At 56.9% G+C, this 13548-nt stretch overlaps 1 protein-coding gene across 1 annotated transcript in view; it reads right to left on the bottom strand.

Moving 5' to 3' along the window:
• Window positions 1-13548, bottom strand: part of DHRS3 (dehydrogenase/reductase 3) — a 35830-nt gene that overhangs the window by 20214 nt on the left and 2068 nt on the right. The gene's annotated exons all lie outside the window — the stretch shown is intronic.

The following is a 13548-nucleotide window of genomic DNA, read 5'->3' as shown; positions in this document are numbered from 1 at the left end:
ACTCCTCCCTCCACCAAGCGGGGGGCCACCCTCTATTCCAGGGATCTCCCAGGGCGGTCCTGGACCGCATGCCCTTGGCAGCCCTGGAGTCTGAACTGCCCTTGGGAATGGAAAGCAGCCTGGCTGGGGCCAGGCAGGCCAGCGCTCTGCTCTGGAGTTGATTTGCTGTGTGACTTTTGAATGAGTCACTTGGCATCTCTGGGCTTCGCCACCTCCCTCTGGGGAAGTGGGGAGAATTGAAAGTGGGGAAGGTCACAAGTCCAAGGAACCCTCACCAGGCTGCAGGGGTTAGTTAGAAGCCTTAGAGGCCTCCGGTGCAGGGCCTGGCCCCTAGCACGTGGAGATGCGTAGAGAAAAGAAGGCAGGCCCTCCACTCACCCACCTGCCCCCACCCCAGACTGGGCCTTCCAGGTTCGGTGTGGAAAGCCCTGGCTGTGGAGGCATGTGGGTAAATAGTCTCCTGGGCCCAAGGATCCTACACATTGGCTGCTGTGCTCAGACCCCACCAACTCAGGTCCTTTGGGGGTTGGAGAAACCTAGAAATGACCCCAAGTCTTTGAAAAGCACCCCTGAAATGTAGCAGGTACAGCTTAACACCAGAGCCAATACCGGCTTCCCTTTTGCTAAAATGGCTATTTAAATGCCTGTCCCTCCTGTCACCCTGTTTTATTGTCTTTGGAGCATTCTTTCACTGAAATACTCAGAGTCATGTGCTTATTGTCGATCTTCCCCAAGACAGACAGACACACACACACACACACACACCCTCCCCCTAGAACCAAGGCCGCCAACCCCAGCAGCTGGCTTGGTATGTGAAGGAATGAATGAAATCATTTTGCCTCCCCTGTGGAACAGGTGATAGTGCCCCTTGAGGGCACCTTGGGAGGGAAAATGTTGATCACCCATGTGGCAGGGCTATGCCAAGGACCAGCCACATCATGGGCAAGGCCCCATGCAAAATGAAGACTCAGGCCCCTAGTTCCAAAATGACTGAGAATTTCGAGATGACAGAACAGCAGGGCATGAACCAGCAGGGCCCGTCTGGGCTGCAGGGGGGGGAGGGGGGGGCGGGGTCCTGTGAGACTGCACACAGGTCGCAAAGCCAGGAAGCTGGCCTAGGAGGTGACACAGAGGCCGCTCAACAGCAGCACCCTGGGGAAGGGACCGCCGATTGGGCCTCCTGCCCCTTCCCTGGGCAGCCCGGCCACTGTGCGATGCAGCTCTGCACACGCATCCCACACAGAAGGCTGCCTGAGAGGCGCCTGCGTGCCCACAAGCAAAGGCAGTCGACACAGAAGCACATTAGGGTCGGGGCCAAGAGGAATCACCGAACAGTTGCCTCCACCTTAGCATTTATTTAGAGGCTTCTCCAATGTGACAGTTAGCCCACAACCCCTTGAGATGGGTTCCACAATCCAAACGACTCTAAGATCCTTCTCGTCTTTATGTGGTCCACACATTTAGGCAAGTCCTGAAGGGGCTGTGGACCTGAGCGACAGGTCCTTTTTGGAGAGGAGGCACTGAGGTCCTGGAAATGTGAAGGGCACAGCCAGAAAGCGGCTGAGCCGAGACCCCAACCCGGGCGGGCGACACTTCTGGGAGCTACTGGCAGAGGTGAGAACACAGCTGTTGTTTGGGGAAAGGAAAGGCAGACTGTTTTGGGGGTGTCTTGCAGTGTCCCCCTCCTCCCTGAACCTGAACTCCCGAGGTCCCTGAGCCGCTGTGTCCCAGGGGGACCTCCAGCTCATTAAGCATAATTTATGGACTGGCCTCCTGAGGATGAGCTTCAAATTACTTGCAAGCTGAGCTGTGTGCCGGGGTAACTACCCTATGGCTATTAACTCGGAATCAGTTAAATCTCTGCTGGATGAAGGTCAAACACCACTGAGTTGACCCTGCCGCCGGGCTGGTGGCTGGCACCTCACTACCGGTCTGGGGATCTGGGTCCAGAGGACTGGGGGTGGGGTGAGGTTCGGGGGATGTGAGGGGACACTGCAACGGGAAATGGCCCGGTCAGCACATCCTGCAAAGGCCAGGATGTTGGGAACAAACCCGGAAGGGCCTCAGCCCAGGAAGCCAGGCGGGCAGGGTTTCCCCTCCGCACCAGCCCTGCAGAATGCAGGGGTTGGTCCACAGAGATCTCCCACCTTCAGAGATCAGGCTGCCCTCCACTTCCTTTCGGCCTGTCTGGTCCTGCACCCTGTGGGAAGCCTGCTTGGGCTCCCTAGTGCTTTCCCAATCCAATCCAAACGCCAGCCCATGGCCACCAAGCTCCGAGAGGCCCAACCTGGCCCATCTCCCCTACTGCCCACTCACACTCCAGTTCTGGCCAGCCCAGTCTCTTTGGGATTCCTCGAAGGGGCCAAACTGTCCCATCCCCCGCTTTCCAAACACCTGGTCCTTGATGCCTCACCTGAGACCCCAGTCCTCACCACCACCAGCCTTTCTTCCCCAGAAACTGGACTGCCTGGATTCATACTGCATGACCATGTGTGTGCTGTGTGACGTTAGGCAAATGTTAACCTCTCTGAGCCTTAGTTTCCTCATGTTTAAAGTGGGTTCAGTAATAGTTCCTACCTCATAGGGTGGCTCTGAGGAGCAAATCAGATTATCCCTATAAGTTACTTACTGTGTAGGAAGAATTTTATTAACGATTCAGAGGCTGGTTGGAAGCCACGCCCTGGACTCACAGTTTGGCTCAAAGTGCCCATCACACTGAAGTGTCACTGACCATCACTGGTCCGTCTTCCCAGCTAGACTGGGGCTGGGACCTGGAACCCTAATTTTCCCCTGCAATGCCCTCCTGGTCCCTGTGACCGAGGAAAGCCCCCGGCAGGTCCTTCCCTCCCTCCCTCTCGTCCCAAGAGGACACCTTCCAGCTGACCCAGAGTTTTCTCTCCTGTGGAACAGCTGCCCACCCAGTTCGGGGTCAGTTAACGTCTCCCGTTTCTGTGTTGCTCTCCAAGGGCGAGCCCTCCCCGATGACGTTCTACCACCCTTGTCCCATTGCCAACTGCTCTGCAGCAGGGACGATGACATCTTCCATCCCTGATGACTCTGGGTGGCACTTGGAACAGAGCTTTGTATTCAGCTGGTGCTCAGGGCAGATCCAAGCGGCATTTTCTGGGCCCCTGGCCTGCACGGTCAGAAGTCTGGAATCTTCCCCTTGGCCTTGGCAGGTCGGGACTAGCACTGTCATTTCAAAACCAGGCTCTGAGGGTGTGGCTGGCAGAATATGGCCTCCCCCGAGGATGTCCCCGAGCCCACACATCCCCAGAACCTGGGAATAGGTGACTTTACATGGGAAAGGGGAATTAAGGTTGCAGGTGGAATCGAATGGGCTAATCAATTGACTTTAAAATGGAAAATTACCCTGCGTTATCCGGATGGGCCCGTGCAATCACAAGGGGCCTTAGCAGTGGAAGGAGACGGAAGAAGGGAGTTAGAGGGAGACGCGGCCACGGAGGCTGGGTCAGAGCCGTGCAGGCTGGCTGGCTGGCCTTGAGATGGAACTGGGGCCTCAAGCCAAGGACCGCGGGCAGCACTAGACCCCAGCCAAGGCCAGGAAACAGGTTTTCCCCTAGAGCCTCCGGAAGGAAGGCAGCCCTGACACCTGGGTTTTAGCTCCCAAGACCTGCGTCGCATTTCTGACTCCCGGAGCAGTGAGAGAATAAATGTGTGCTGGTTTCAGCCCCTGCGTTGGTGGTCATGTGTTGGAGCGGCCGCAGGAAGCTTATGTGGGGGAGCCTGGGGGATGGGTCCAAGGCTGCCAGCCACAGGAGCTGGGAGTGAGATTCGGGTCTGCTCCAAAGCCTGGGCTCTCGAAGGCAGAGCCAGTCTCCATGCTAACCCGTCAGCATCATGAAAAACGGACCCTTCCTGTCATGAAGAAGAGACTGCTGTGCACAGCGCACGAGGGGGCGGGAGTGGACGGTCGCCCACAACCCACAGCTTCACCGGCGAGGCCAACGTGCACTGCGCGCACACTCTGTGCTCGGGACGCTCCTCCGTACGTTGTCTCTTCGAGTCCTCATTTTATAGATGAAGGAACAGGCTCAGAGAAGCCTAGTAACTCGCCCTGGGCCACTCAGCAGTCGCGTGGAAAAGCCAGCCTATGCACTTTGGTGTGCTGACCCCTGAGCTCGAAATCTGAGTCATTTTCTACACTGACTCCTTGGGGAAGAAAAACACGAACACTCAACACACACACACACCTGTCAGCACGAAGACCCGAGAGGTGGCCCCCAAACCAAGGCAAGGAAGCTGCCAGCCGAGGAGGCACGAGCGCTGGGAGGGCACACGGCGTGCCCAGCCCGCACTGCCCTGCGCCCCTGGTGGGCCTGGGGGGCCCTGCCCCCTCTCCTGTGGTTCACGGGGAGGTGGCCTGGAGAGGTGACATTCCCCCTCTTCACCCAGTGAGACGGGGGGACATGGGACTCGGGAGCTGAGTGTGTCTGGCAGGACTGCCAGTCTGCAGGAAGGTCAGGCTGACCTCTGAGGTCACACGGGCCCCAGCTCCCCATGACCCGCTCCGGGGCCTGCCTCGACTGTGTCCCCTGGGTCCTGGGAGCTCTCAAGGACCCCACCTTGGAAGGACCCGCTATCAGCTCACCTGCCTGCAGCGGGAAAGGAGGAGACCTAGCAGAGGGGCTTTCTTTTTCCTGTCCTATCGCAGTGGCCTTAAATCTAGGAAAAATGACAAAGGAGGCCTGCTGACAGCATGCCAGGCCTCTGAGCAGCTGCGCATCCCGCCCGAGGGCCCGGCGGTTCCGGCTGCACATGAAGAGCTAATCTCCTGACCTTCGAGAGCCAGTGCGTGGCCTGATGGGCTGGGCAGGACTAGACCCAGAGGACTGGCTGACGGAGGCCCAAGGCTCCTGGAAGTTCCCTCTCAGGACGACTGAAAACTGGAGTTGTCCTTCTGAAAGGAGGAGGTCTGGACGCCTGCTCCCGATCGCCCTGCGCCTGGTAACGGCGCCCCAATTCCCCCACAGAAGCCCCCTCCCACTTGCAAGCGCCGTGGCTTGGCTGGGGCTGGAGCACCCCTGGCTCAGAGACGGGCCTGTGAGCCACAGCTGGCTGATCAATCACGGAACCACGACAAGTGACTCCTTCGGGCTCGACCCGGTCACAGCCAGGGAGACCCAACTCCTTCACCCTTCTGGGACTGCTGGGTGGGGGACACCAGTCTGTCCACTTGAATGGGAGCTGGGGGGTGCGAGGCAGCAAGGGACAGATGTGATTGGCCGCCTGGCAGCGAGGGCCTGCGGAGGGAGAGGCTGAGCCCCGACGACACCTTGTGACCCCCTGGAGCCCTGCCCAGATCTGGACCTACGGTGGGGGGGCCTCCAGTCACGTGAGCTGACACACCAATCCAAGGGGACCCTCCAGACCCACCGTCAGGACAGCTGGAGTTAATGTCGTTTGATCCATTTAGACTCCCTGGCTGCTAAAGGCACAGACAGCACAGACTGCTAGGGGCTGTTGACATGGCTGTTCCGTCCCACAGAATGACCGCTGTTCTGTCTCACAGAATGACCGAGAGGCGACAGAACTCACTGGTTCAAGAGCAGATACCCTGGGTTCAGGTCCTAGTTGGTCACTCAACTAGCTGTGTGATCTTAAGTTAGTGACCTTCAGAATCTCGACCAGTGAAAAGATACCAGCTCACTGTGGGGAAGAAAGGACTGTAACGTGCTTAGAAGGGTCCCTGGTCTATAGTAGGCGCTCACTAAACACGGCCTCTACTAGCTGTGACGATTGGTCATGCATTTGCTCAGGCAACAAACATTTATTAAGGGCTTACTACGTGCCAGATACTGTGGTCAGGACACTCCGCGAGTTAAGAGGATATGTCCCCTGTCCCCGAGGATCGTACAGTCTTCTGATGAAGACACATGGCAATGAGCAGCCACAAAGTGTGGTGAGTTGCCGTGGTAACCCACGACTTTGACCTCACCAAAGCCCAATCCTGACCAGTTGAGCTACTTGGCCGCAGAGATGAAAGTGACTAATGCCCGTGCCGGGGGAGTTGGGTGGCTGTTGGGGGGTGGGTGCCGGGCGCAGCAGAGGGCCTTCACTAGACCAGCCACTGCCCGTGAAGAAAGGGACTGTTGTCAGCAGTCCCTCACCAGGCTCTGAGCCCTCCCTGCGGGGAGGTGACTCCCTCCCACTGATTTCTAGAAAGGGTCAAGAGCTGAAATTCCCGAGGGCCCCTGTGGTCCAGGCAGAACTCCCCCTTTCCTCCCGGGGGAATCCCAGACCCAGGGCGTGTCCGGCCAGCAGCTGTTTGCCTTTCGCCCCTCACCAGGTCCTCCCCTCAGCAGAGGACCTGGGCCGACAGACACAAGGTACGGAACCAGGGCCGGGGGAGTCCACTGTACCCCCAACCCCCACCGGGCGGAACCACCATTTTGTGCAAATGTCCTCATGCTGAACTAGGAGTGTTACATGTTATTTCACCGAATCTCCACGCCCCCATTTTTCAGATGGGGGAAATGAAGCCCAGAGAGATGAAGTTACTTGTCCAGGATCACACAGCAGGTCACTGGGAGGCCCCCAGGGATTTGTGGGACAAGAACTGGTTCCCAGCAACCCTGGCCTGCGCCACAAATGACATGAGCACCCTGGCCTCTGCCACTCAAGAGACCCCGGTGGCTCTGACACGTCCTGTGGGCCAGCCCTTGGCTTTGGGGCTGAGGAGGCCATGCCACATTTTCCTGCGGCTGGGAGCTGAATTTGGGCTGGGTCCCTGTGGGGAGGCTGTCTCAGTCCTGGGTGAGAAATGAGGGCTCCCTAGTGATGACAGAGGGGCCCCCGGCTGAGGGCGGAGGAGGGCCTGGGGCTCCATATGCTTGGGGTGGGAGTGGGGCCCCTCCCCTGAGGGCCAGAGGCGCAAACTAAGAGGAGGTCACTTCCATGCACAAGCTTCCTTGCCTTGGAGTAAAGAAAGAGCCTAAGGTCGAGGACCCAACTTGAAGACCCTCAGCTGATCCAGTGACTTCCCAGCATGGTTCTTTTTTTAAAAGAAATGTTTTATTTATTTATTTTTAGAGAGAGGGGAAGGGAGAGAGAGGGAGAGAAACATCATTGTGTGGCTGCCTCTCATGCAACCACACAATGAGGACCTGGCCCACAACCCAGGCATGTGCCCTGACTGGGAATCGAACCGGCAACCCTCTGGTTCACAGGCCAACACTCAATCCACGGAGCCACACCAGCCAGCACAGTTATTTCCAGGCCTATTCTTTCTTCTCTTTAAATCTGTGGCATTCTTCACAAACACACACCCAAACCTCACTTGAAATTCTGAGCTACGGAACAGATAGAATGGAAGTCAATCTAGTTAAATGGAGGGGGTGCCCCTGGAACCCACTCTGCTACATCTCCACACGGTCCCGCCTTCCTGAAGTCCCTCAGGGGCTCTGGAACGGTTTGCAATGTGGTTCTAGAACCTCAGCTGGTGCTGGGGTCTGCCTCAGGGGCTGCAGGGGCTTGGATGGCCCACAGGGTGCAGAAGCAGGACACGCAGAAGGGAGACAGCTCCCCCACAGACACCCCTAGGGGTCTGTTTTCAGTGTGGACAAAGTGACCATGTGGCTCATCGATGCGAATGCTTTTCCAGCCCCTGAAAGGCCACTGCCAGGGGATTCAAGGTCACATTCCCCAGAGCAGGGCATGGCCAGTGCAGTCGGAAAGGCTTGGGCTGGGCGGCCCGTGCTGGCATTCAGCACCCCCAGGCTCCAACTCTGTCCTGTCCACCCGGGGCTTGGTCCTGGCTTCTGTGTCGCAGGACAGCCCAAGGTCCCCTGCCACTGACTTCAGCCCCAGTCCTGGACCTAAACCCAAGCTGGAAGGAGTCAGACAGGTTTGGGTCAGATCTAGTCCAGGCCTGTTTCACCTGGTGTCTGAGACAGGCACGGGGGTGGGAGTGGGGGATCCGCAACAGTATGCAAACGAGAGTCTTGCTGCGGTATCTGTGCTTCCCTCGGATCCTCAAAGGGTTCTACCACAGTGACCTCTCCCTTCTCCGTTTCATCGGGCTCCCCGATCAAAAGACCCAGCGTGGTGCCGTCAGGTTTATCTGGAAGGAGTTAGCGCTCCCCCCTTGCACATGTGAGGGCCTGGCGCTGCCTTCCCGCCTACCAGTTAGCTGTTGGAGCGCGGCCCCCTGACAGCCACTACCTTAATCCTCTGGCCGGGGGCCCGGTCATTGTATGCAAATAATGCTGCTCCGTGACTTAAAAAAATGTTTTTGTCAAAGTACTTTTAACTACATCCTGCCTCATCCTGTTGACTCCTGTACTGCTTATCAGCCTCTCTCCAGAACCTTCGGTGCACCAGGCCCCATTATTTCACAGCGTGTGTCTTGACCTCTCCATAACCCTGACCAGGGTAGCGGCCCAGGCTGAGTTCCTTTTCCAGCAGGAGGGGCCCTAGTTTTTAAACTGGGAACCCTGGGTTCAAAATCTAACTCGGGCCCAGCATCCTGGGCACCTCGCTTCACCAGCTTCTTAGGAGTGGGCGCTGATCACACGTGCTTCTGGGTTTGGGCAAAACAATGACTTTGAAAAAGCACTGTGCGTGCAGGTACAGAAGCACAGTCGTGTGTGGTGCCACAGCCGCACACAGCACCACAGCCGCACACAGCACCACAGTTACACACAGCACCACAGCTGCACACAGTACATGTAGATTATGGAGCCCAAGGATCTTTGGAGATCTTTTGGAGACCTTTGGAGGAGGCCAGTGTGGCCAGAACACAGTGAGTGAAGGGAGAGTGTGGTGGGTGGGGGGCACAGCAGGGGTGGGGGCAGGGCATGTTCTCTCTCAGAGCCCCTCCTCTTCCCTCTGCCTGCAATTTTGCGCCCCCTTTCCGCCCGGGGTCTCATCGTGGGCCTTGCCTCCCTTGCTTTCTCCTTGTTCTTGCTCCTACCTGACCTACTATCTCACGTCTCTGGTTTATCATCTGTCTGCCCCTCACTAACCGGTCAGCTCCGGTGGGGACGTTTGTCTGCCACGCCCCCCGCCCTGTCCCCAGTGGCTACAATGGTGCGTGGCACCGGGAAGGGGTGTGGCAGGTTTGTTGAATGACTGAAGGAGCCCTGTCAGCCATCGGTTGCCTGCCCTGTGGTGGTACTTGGACCCCTTCTGAGATTCCCGGCATGTGCTCATTTCCATGCCCCGTGTTGAGGGTGCCCACCGGCCCGCAGCAGACGCGCCCATGTCCCAGAAGCCGCGTATGAAGAGACTCGAGTCTCCGCTGTCCACTGGGCTTCACCTCCTTGCTGACCCGTGTGGCTCATCGGAGTGTTTTCAGCATTCCCTTTCAAATACCTTATATACTTGGCATACTTTTTAGATCGTCTCTTCTAAAGCCACCAAGGAGAACATCGTACAATGTTCTAGGCGTGGTCTTGCATTTGCTCAAAGATGAAGGCGGGCACTTGGGTCCGAGCCCTCCCTGCACCCACCCTGCGCCTACCCTGCGCCCACGGCTAGAACCCTGCTGGGTCTGGATGGCAGGAGGCTGGGGCCAGGCCTCCGAAGACGAGGGGCAGTGATTGCAACAAGCAGACCTCTTTCCAGGACAGAGAGGAGGCTGAGAGCTACGCGCGCGTTAACCTGGCCCAGGTGATTTTCTAGGGCTCACCTTGGGCAACGAGAAGGGGGAAAGGAGCCTTCGCACTAAGCAGACCCACAGGGCTCTGCGTGGGGCCCAGCGGTGCCCCGGGCTCCGAAAAGCTGGGCCTTCGGAAGTGCCTGGAGCCTGAATGAGAACCACCCGATGGGCCAGGCAGACCAAAGCCAGACTCGGCGACCCCGGGTCCGTGGTCAGGACCTAGCGAGCATTCTCTGAAGCCCAAATACTCAATTTGGGGATTTCAGGGTAACACACAGGAAGTTCTGGTTGACGTGCTAGTTGGAAAACTCGGACCCCTCGCTCCCTTGAAAACTGCGGGCTGAAAATATTAACATCTACAGGAGAAGCAACGACTGGCAGATGGCTACTTGGTGGCTGCAGGGGTTGTTTAGAAATGGGCGGGGGTGGTCCTACCCACTGAGGGTGCATCTTCTAACAGCTGCTTATTTTTCATTAAGTGGAATCTGATGACTAGTGAAACAAGGCTAAGCTCACCCGCAATGAGGATAAACATTTTTTCTTTTTTTTGCCAAAGTCTCCTCACACCTCAGGGAGCTTGGCAATAGGTTTCTTTCTGGGACCGCTACACTTTAGAGCAGGCTGGGACCTCAGCGATCACTGTGTCCCCTCTGATCACCACACAGGTGTGCTTCTTGGCTGCAGCCTGGAGCTGGTAGGGACTTTTCCAGGGTCTCAGCAGAGCCCGGCCTAGAGCCCAGTCTGTCCTCCCAGCCCCGGGGAGCCAGGCCCCTGGGGGCGTGGCCCTGCATGTGGCTGATTGTGTTCCCAGGGGAAGGAGGCGGGGCAGTAAGAAGGAGGTGCTTGCCTAGTCCCAGAGACTGGCCACACTGTAAGGCCCATTGTCTGTGACCCTGGGACTGGCTGCTACAGGCAGCAAGGCTTTCCCGAGATGCCACAGGTAGGACAGGTAGCCGACGCCCCTGCTCCCAAGTAGGAGCCAGGTGCTTCTCCCAGAAATTCCTGGCAAAGGCTGCGTTCAGGGAGAGGATGTCCCCCAAGCCACCCTAGCCTCCTTGATCTTCATTACCTATCAATGTTTCATGCAGGGACTTGGCCCTGATGACTCTGGGTCCCACAAGATGCCTGCTCAACCCCTCTCCTTTCCTCCTTTTCCTGTTCTCATCAGGACTGACCTAACGTGGAGTCTGAGATACACACTCCCTGCTTCTCTCAAGTTCTGCAGTATTGTCTTTCTTTGCCTTCCACCTCCCTCCCCCAAACTTCAGCCAGGTACGCAGCCTTTGATGGTGTGGTTTCTTGCACCTGGGTCGCCCTCCCTTCTCACATTCCTTCTGGTTGAAGCTCTTGACCTTCTTTCAGGCTCACTCAAATGCCGCCTCTCTCAGGAAGCCTTCCCTGAGTAGATGAGCAGTTCCACTGGGCTTCCCCTGTGTAGTGGGCCCGGCAAAGTCACGTGACCTCAGAAAGTGACCTTATTTGGAAATAGGGTGTTGATGTAAGAGACTTCCAAGCATGTAGAGAAATTTTTGAGTTTATCTGAGCCAAACTGAGAACAATTGCTAGGAAGCAAAGTCTCAATGGATGGAGAAAATGGCTCATGTAGAATGGCAGTTTTGTAGCTTATTCTACCTCAGAATCAAAGGAGAATATGCCCTGGCTCGTGTGACTCAGTGGACTGAGCACTGGCCTGAGAACCAAAAGGTTGCAGGTTCTATTCCCAGTCAGGGCACATGCCTGGGTTGCGGGCCAGGTCCCCAGTTGGGGGCACATGAGAGGCAACCGATTGATGTATCTCTCACTCACTGCTGTTTCTCTCCTTCTCTTTCTCTCTCCCTCTAAGAGTAAATAAATAAGTAGAGTAAAATACAAAGGAGAAGAGTAAGGAGGGTTACGTGAAATCCACTGGCGATAGACTAAGGAGCTGGACAAAGCAAAGTGGGGAAATCTTTGGGGTTGAATAAAAAGCAAAACAGAGTAACGCACGCCTCTTCTACACTGGCCGGTACGCAGGCCGACATTTCCTGCACACAGGGATGGAGCGCCAGCAAGGAGATAACCAGATAACCTCGAGGGCTCTGCGGTCTCTGCTGTGTGGCGGGGATGCCCTGAGGGGCCAGGAAAAGGAGCCAACTGCCACTTCAAAGGTCCGTTCCCCTAGACGCAACAAGACAAGGGACAGGCTCACTTCACAGAGGCCAGGGAGCTTCGAGTCCAGGATGCGACCCACCACGACCTGCTTTTAGCTAGGAATTTTACGTTCAGCCCTTCCTTTCGGGTTCCTTTCTGTCTGAGTTTGTAGGGCTCACCGCGCTGGCCTCCCCTGAGCTTGCCAGGTTGCGCATGGGGGCCCCTTTTTTTGTCCACGAGGGTCTCTGGGGATGTACTTGGCTAAGGATGTCAAGACGAGGTCATCGTGAACTTGGTCATGTGCCCTAAATCCAATGACTGTGGCCCTAGCAGAAGAGGAAGGGACACAGAGACATGGAGAGACAGAGAAGGTGGAGGCAGACTCTGGAGTCCACATAGAGCTTGGGCCCATCCTTCTACCCTCCCCCTCCCCTGGACCCAGAGCTGAGCCAACACCTGACAGGTACTCGGCAGGCTTGCTGAGGTCTCCAGGAGGTGGCTGTCCTGGGAATGGCTGGGCCTGGGCCCGCCCCGGGTCCGGAATGGGAAGAATATGGGATTTGCTGAATGGGTGTGATGAGGCGCAGGATTCACAAATCTGCATGAGAGGTTAGTTCCTGGCTGGCTGCGTCAGGAACAGGGCTCTAGCTAGACCCACACGCTAGAAAGTCAAGAATAGCAAGGCAGAGGGCCAGTTCTCACACCACCTCCCTGAAATGCGCCCCTGAGTCCGAGCTCTACCCCTCCCCGACCCAGGCAGGGGTCAGGCCCTGGTATGTGGCCCCTGCCTCCGTGGGCCGACAGCCACGGCCCAGACCTCTAGTCCAGCCACTTCCTGGACTGAAGGCTGGAACAGCCACTGCAAATACTTCCAAACAAACAGTGCACTCCTCCTTCCCCTCCTCCTGCCTGCTAAAACCCTGTCAAGGTCAAAGGCTTTGGAAGCTGGGCCAGCTGACTAGCCAAGAGCCTTCGGGGGCAGCTGGGTTAGAGGGATGGGCCCAAGCTCTTTAAATGCTTTCATGGGAGGAATTCCAGGAGGACATGGAAAATAAAAAAGAAAGCCTTCCCCTTGGAGGAAGGCTTCCCCTCCTAAACCATGACCGGCCCTGCCTTGGTAACCTTGGTACCTGGTAGGGAGGGAGACCTGTCTCCAGGTGGGGGACTTCCCAATTCCCGGAGCCTTTGTGTCCCTTTAAGAAAAATCCTTATTTGGGTCACCTTTACAGCCTAAGGCACACTACTGCCCACAAATATTGCCAAATCCCTTTTGACTCAAGGTCATTAGTGAAACTGGATTGTCACACACCCCCCTCCGAAAAGTAAACAGACCTCTCTTGAATTCGCCAGCTCTTTGCAGAGAAGGCTCTTCTTTCTTTCATTCTTTCTTTCTTTCTCTCTGGGGGGGCCTTTCCCCTCTGAATCCAATCCCACCCAAATCCACATCGGAAGCACTCCCAGGTGCAGCCTCTACTTCCCCCCTGGGAAGGACAGTCACCCTTAGTTGGACGCTTCCCCCGCCCCCTGGCCCTCCCCAGCCCCTCCAGGGTTCCCCCAAAGCCCACACTGTGCATACAACCCACTGAGCAGTCTCCCAGAAATCCCCCACTCCACAACACCTGCCCCCGCCCCGTGCCCAAACACCCCTAGGTCTGAAGACTGTCCCAAGGCCCCCTCCCTGGCCTCAGACGGTCTCAGGCCAGAAGCCTCCACTCCAAATTTCCCACGGTGGCACGGAGAAGACAGCTCATTAAAAAGCAGCTCCAGTAATTGGTCAGACCATTGTGAGTGATAGG

The sequence above is a fragment of the Sturnira hondurensis genome, unplaced genomic scaffold, assembly GCF_014824575.4.
Source record: "Sturnira hondurensis isolate 20B ecotype Veracruz unplaced genomic scaffold, ASM1482457v3 Scaffold0004257, whole genome shotgun sequence".
Taxonomy (NCBI): Eukaryota; Metazoa; Chordata; class Mammalia; order Chiroptera; family Phyllostomidae; genus Sturnira; species Sturnira hondurensis.
Note: the sequence above shows the minus strand (reverse complement) of the source record. Positions and strands in the feature narration are given on the sequence as shown.